Here is a 6,657-nt window from a genome sequence, read left to right as displayed (position 1 = left end):
GCAGGAGCGTCCTTGCGGTCCTGTACCCTCCTGGCCTCTGCCTCTCCCGGGGTGGAGGCCGGATTCTGTGCTGTGTCCCTGGCGCCCAGTGCTCCCAGGCCCGCGCTGTTGGATTCAGGCTCCGGCCGCGCAGCGGCCCCTCTGAGCTGCTCCCGGGTCAATGCGTGCATCCGCTGCAGTCCTTTAGGGAGCTTGGCTTCACTCTCCCCGTGCGCAGTTGCTCTGTTAGTGTCCTGGAGTCCTGCTCTAACTCCCTGCGGGCGCCTTTCCACCCAGGAAGATTGGTGAAGCTCCTGCTTCTCCTGGACTGAGCTTTCCTGTCCTGGGGACACTCGCCCTGACCTTAGCCCAGCTCCTCGCGGGGCTCCTCCCCCTTGGAGGCCTTTTGTTTCTTTATTTCTCCCCTCCCCCCCCCCGCCCCGTCTTCCTACCTTGATAGAAGCGTGAACTCTTCTCACTGTAGCATTCCAGCTGTTCTCTCTTTAAATCTCAGGCCGAATTCGTAGATTTTCAGGATGATTTGAAGGTTATCTGGGTAATTTGGTGTTAACCAGTGACTTGTGGACCCTACTCTTCCGCCATCTTGTGGACCCTACTCTTCCGCCAGTGACTTGTGGACCCTACTCTTGCCTCTCCTCTGCCCCATCTTGCCCCTCCTCCGCCAGGATATTTTTGATTATTAGTCTCATCACTACCAATTTGATCAGATTTTCTGTTTATTATGAGTTCTGTCTTTGTAATTTGTATTTGTAGGAATTTATCCATTTATTCTAGATTACCTACTTTGTTGCTGTACAGTTGTCATAGTAATTTCTTACAATCTTTTGTATTTCTGTGGTATTGTTTGGGATGTCCAATCTGTCATTTCTGACTTTATTGATTTTTGTCACCTCTCTTTTTTCTCCGTTAGTCTAGCAAGTGGTTTGTCAATTTTGTTTATCTTTTTAAAGAGCCAACTCCTCATGTTGTTAATCTTGTGTGTTGTTTTCCTTTTTTCTGTTTATTTTTATTCTAATCTTAATATTACCTTCTTTTTGCTAAATTTGGGCTTACTTTGTTCTTTTTCTAGTACATTGTGGTATAAAGTTGTTTGGTTATTTGAAATCTATTTTCTTGATGTATGCATTTATAGGTTTAAACATTCCTCTCTAAACTGCTTTTTGTCTGGGGTAGCCTGGGTGGCTCAGTGGTTTAGGGCCACCTTCAGCCCAGGGTGTGATCCTGGATACCCGGGATGGAGTTTCACGTCTGGCTCCTTGCATGGAGCCTGCTTCTCTCTCTGACTATGTCCCTGCCTCTCTCTCTCTGTCTCTTATGAATACATAAATAAAACCTTCTGCTTTTGTTTTATTTCATGTGTTTGGTGTATTGTTTTTCCGTCTTTGGTAGTCTCAAGATACCTTTATTTCTATTTTAATTTTTTCTTTGATCCATTAGTTGTTCAAGAAAGTGTTGTGTAAATTTGGTATATTTACTAATTTTCCAGTTTTAATTTTTACTTCAAATCGCTTTAGTCATAGATTTTAATCTTCTTGAGCTTGCTAAGACTTATTTTGTGGCCTAGCATGATCTATCTTAGAAAATTTCCATGTGTGTTTGAGAAGAATGTACATTACGTTGTTTTGAATTAGAATGTTTTACATATGACTGTTAGCGATATTTGGTCTAAGTGTTGTTGAAATCCACTGTTTCCTTATTGATTTCTATCCTGATGATGTAGCCATTGTTGAGAGGGGATATTAAAGACCCCAACTATTACTGCATTGCAATTTATTTTTCCTTTTAGTTGTGTTAGAATTTATTTTATATATTTAGGTGTTCCTGAGTATGTGTGCTTTCTTTATATATTTAGGTTGTATGAATATTTGTATTTGTTATATTTATCTGATATTTTTTATTATACAGCTTTCTTAATCCCTTTTGACCTTTTTTAGCTTAAATTATATTTTGTTTCATATTGAAATGGATACCCATGTTTTTCTCTTACCATTAGCTTGATTTATGTTTTCCATCCTTTCACTATCCATTAAAGCTACAGTGAGACTCTTGTAGGTATCTTATATTGGACATTTAAAAAAAATTCATGTAGCCTAAATGGCATGAAATGTCTTCTGGTTGTAGGGTTTAATTCATTTACATTGAAGTTATTATTGATAGATAAAGACTTAAAATTGTCATTTTGCTAAATTTTTTTTATGTTGTAGATCCATTGTTTATTGTGTTTTATCATGCTGCTTTCATTTGTGACTTTATTACTTTTTGTTTGCTATACCTTGACTTCTCTATCATAATTTTTGTGTGACTACTGTTTTTCCTTTCTGATTTCCATGAGGATAAGAGAAAATATCTTAAAATTTTAATACTTTATTTTAAGATGATAACTAGTTGGCAACATTCCTAAATATACATTTTATTCTTCACTCTCTCACATTTTGGTTTATTCAGATTGCAGTTCACATAACTTTTATGTTGTATATTCAATAACAGTTTATTTTAGTTATGCTTATTTTAATAGGTTTCTTTCAACTTTTAAATTAGAGATGCACATGATCTATGTATCACAATTACCAAATTTGAACCCAAATTTGACTGTTAATATTTACTATATTACTCACCATAGAGTGAGTTATATGCTACTTTCAAAAGTTTTAGAAATTTTTTTTTAGAACACAATGAATTGCTTTTATTTCAGTATGCATCCACATCTCAGCATTTAGTGGTCCTGAACAGAAAAGTGGAAAAATGCAGCAATTTGCCAGGAAGTCAAGCCTGCCAATTTTGGGGATCTGCTGTGAACATTGAGTTCTTTCTCCATCCTTGCTGAGGACCATGAGATGCAGCAGCACCAAAACCAAAGTACGCACCAAATCCAAAGTTCTTTTCCTTCCGGTTGTCAGATTCCAAACTAGACCCAAATGGATTGTAACATGACCACATGAGAACCCTGTTTAAAACCTCTTCAATTGTTAAAAGCAAAAGCTATTACAGGAAAAGAAAACAATTCATTCAGAGGGATCGTGTGTGCTTACAAGTGTCTTCTGTGGCCTTTCTCTAAGTTTTACCACTAAACACTCAGAGCTGGCATGTCTGAGTACCCCTGGTGACTGTTCTTTTCCCTTTATCAAAACCTGAGCTAAAAAACGGCATCAGCTGATGACAGCAGAGGGTAGCAGGGCTGAGGACCCAATATTAATTCCCAGGCTGGTGGAGAGTGAGTAAATGTGGTTCCAAAATAAAAGAGGGAAGTCAGAGACTCTTTCCAACCTTACCTGATGGCTTCTGGCCAAAGAAAGGAAGTATTGGGTGGTGATGGTTTAAAAAGGGACTTGGGGAGGAAGGAAAAAGCAGCACCCCTCAATTAAGGTGGGGAAGAAGATATGGGGAAAGCCCTGAATTCCTCACCAAAGGCCAATTTCAGAGGGGAGCAGGGGCGTTACAATCTATGCTTCAGCCGAGGGTGGCCATGGGAAGTGGAGAAAGGATGATGGCTTGGAGAGGGGAGGGCATCATTTAAGACTTAAAGAAAGAAACCAGGGGTGCAGATTGAGCACCACTGTACACCCAGCAGTAGTCCCACAGGCTGCGACCTGAAACCTTCACGCCTATTCTAGCAAGCCGCCCCAAGCTGTTGCAGGGATGGAGGGCTGGGTGGAGGGAGGGAGCCAGCAGGAGGAGAAGGGGAGAAAGCAGAGACCCCAGGACATGTAATCAGCAGCAAGGTGATTGTGTGATGTGTCTTTTCACAGTTGAGTTAGATGTGCCCCACCGGTTATAATGGGAATCAATTTAAATATACTTTCTTGATCCCAGAAGTTCAACTATGTGGACAGTGGTTACACTTGACAGGATGATTCGTTATAGCACAACTTATATATTTCAAATGGACAAAAAATTAGTATCGTTTGCAGTATCTTAAGATAAATTGCCTTTGGATTGGAGCTTCCTTTCCAGTACTTTTGAAGTCTACAAGACGTATCTAGAAAATGTACTACTGCGGAAAATGCTTAAATCGAATGGGGGGGAGGAGGAGGGCCTGTGGTTTCTCTTTTTGATTAATTGCTGTAACACTGTCCTTGGGCGGCTGAGGGAGTTTCATGTCTTCTTTAGACATCATTAGGTGCCGGAGCTCTTGCAGGACAACTTTGATGCTATATGAATTCTGCCATTTTGCTAGCACTGATACGGCTCTTGGGTCCACCACTCCATTAGAACTACTAACTCCATTCATATTAATTTTTGTTACAAATCTTACAAAGGGGGGTACTTCTGGGTATTTAGGTCCACATTCTATTTTAAGGCTGTGCATTTGGTTTTCATAAATTGTTCTTGGAGGCCCAATTATCATCCCTGTCCATCTTGTGTCATGTCTTCATCATCTTCTAGACCCCAGCTAACTGTGCCATCTCCTACTCCTTTCTGGCCTTCTTCCAGTTCTTCCAACAGTCGAAAATTGAGAGGGGCTTTTACTCCCGAGCCCATGGTGGCTGCCATTTTGTGTCACTGTCCAAGTTTTAGAAATGTTAATTGGGTTTTTAAAAAAATTTCTACCTAAACAATTCCCTTTAGCATTTATTGGAAGGCAGGTGTAGTGATGATGAGCAAACTCAGCTTTGGTTTATTCAGGAAAGTCACTATCTCCCCTTTATTTTTTAAGGATAGCCTTGACGGGCATAGGATTCTTGTATGAGACGGGTTTTTTAAATTCAATTGAAATATTTTATTGCATTCTCTTCCAGCTAGAAAAGTTTCTGTTGAAAAATTCACCAATGTTTGTCCTTCTCCAATGCGGAACATTTTTTCATGTGCTTGTTAACCATGTGTGTCTCCTTTGGTGAAATTTTTGTTCAGGTCTTTTGCCCATTTCATGATTGGATTGTTTTTTCTTTGCTGTTAAGTTTGACAAGTTATTTATAGATCTTGGATACTGACTCTTTATCTGATATGTCATTTGCAATTATATGGTTTCACTCATATGGGGAATATAAAAAATAGTGAGAGGGATTTGGGGGAAAAGGAGAGAAAATGAGTGAGAAAAATCAGAGAGGGTGACAGAACATGAGACTCCTAACCATGGGAAACAAACAAGAGGTGGTGGAAGGGGAGGTGGGCAAGGGGATGGGGTGACTGGATGACAGGCACTGAGAGGGGCACTTGATGGGATGTGCATTTGGTGTTATACTATATGTTGGAAAATTGAACTCCAATAAAAAATGTACAATAAAAACATAACAAAACAAACTGTAGAATAAATCAATGGAACTAGGAACTGGTTCTTAGAAAGGATTAATGTGATTGTTAAAAGCCTTGGCCAAACTTATCAATAAGAAAAGATACAGGCCTGAAATAAATAAAATCATGAATGAAAGAGGAGAGATCATGGCCAACACTAAAGAAATGAACAATTTTAAGAGAATATTACGAGTAATTATATGCTAACAAATTAGGCAAACTGGAAGAAATCGTTGCATTCTTATAAACATGTAAACTCACAAAACTGAAAGAGAAACGAATAGAGGACCTGAACAGATGCATCACAAGCAAAATAATTGAAGCAGTAATAAAAATCTCCCAATAAACAAGAGTCCAGGGCCCAATGGCTTCCATGAGATAATTCTAACAAACATTTAAAGTAGAACTAATGCCTATTCTTCTGAAAGAGTTCCAAAAGCAGAAACAAAAAGGAAATTTTGAAGTTCATTCTATGAGGCCAGTGTCACCCTGAACCCACAACCAGACAAAGAATCCACTAAAATGGAGAATTACATTCAAATAACTTTGATGAATATAGATGCAAAAATTCTCAGCAAGATACTAACAAATAGTATCCAATAGTACATTAAGAGGATTATTCACCATGAGTGCATGGGATTTATTCCTGAGCTACAGAGGTGACTTAACATCTGTAAATCAAACAACCCGATAAACAAGATTAATAAAAGAAAGGATAAGAACTATATGAAATGCCTCCAGAAAGTAAGGATAGAGGGGCCATAACTCAAGATCACAAAAGTCATATACAAAAATCTCACAGTGAGGGATCCCTGGGTGGCTCAGTGGTTTAGCACCTGCCTTCAGCCCAGGGAGTGATCCTGGAGTCCTGGGATTGAGTCCCACATGTAGCCTGCTTCTCTCTCTCTCTCTCTCTCTCTCTCTCTCTCTCCCTCTCTCATAAATAAGATCTTTTTTAAAAAGTCTCACAGCGAATATTATCCTAAATATGGAAACACTGAGAGCTTTTCCCCTAAGGTCGGGAACACAACAGGGATGTGCACTGTGACCAGAGTTCTTCAGCATAGTACTGGAAGTCCTAGCTTCAGCAATGAGACAACAGAAAGAAATAAAAGGTATTTTATTTGTTAAAGAAGAAGTCAAACTTTCATTCTTCCCAGATGATATTCTATGTAGGGAACCCAGATAATTCCATGAAAAAGCTACTAGAACTGATATAGGAATTAAGCAATGTTGTAGGATATATAATCAATGCACAGAGTTGCATTTCTATAAGCTAACAATGAAGCAGCAGAAAAATAAATCAAAGAATCCATCTCATTTACAAAGGCACCAAAAACCATAAGATGTCTAGGAGTAAACCTAGCCACAGATATAAAATATTTGTACTCTGAAAAGTATAGAGCACTTATGAAAGAAATTGAGGAA

The 6,657-nt window shown here is 39.0% G+C and overlaps 1 pseudogene; it reads right to left on the bottom strand.

Annotated features, from left to right (window-relative positions):
- Positions 1-4,052: 4,052 nt before the first annotated feature.
- LOC112912565 (ubiquitin-conjugating enzyme E2 variant 1-like) lies at positions 4,053-4,491 on the bottom strand (annotated as a pseudogene).
- Between the last annotated feature and the right edge of the window lie 2,166 nt (positions 4,492-6,657).

The sequence above is a fragment of the Vulpes vulpes genome, chromosome X (assembly GCF_048418805.1).
Source record: "Vulpes vulpes isolate BD-2025 chromosome X, VulVul3, whole genome shotgun sequence".
NCBI classification, from domain to species: domain Eukaryota; kingdom Metazoa; phylum Chordata; class Mammalia; order Carnivora; family Canidae; genus Vulpes; species Vulpes vulpes.
The sequence above is the reverse complement of the archived record's forward strand: the minus strand, read 5'-3'. Positions and strand labels throughout refer to the sequence as shown.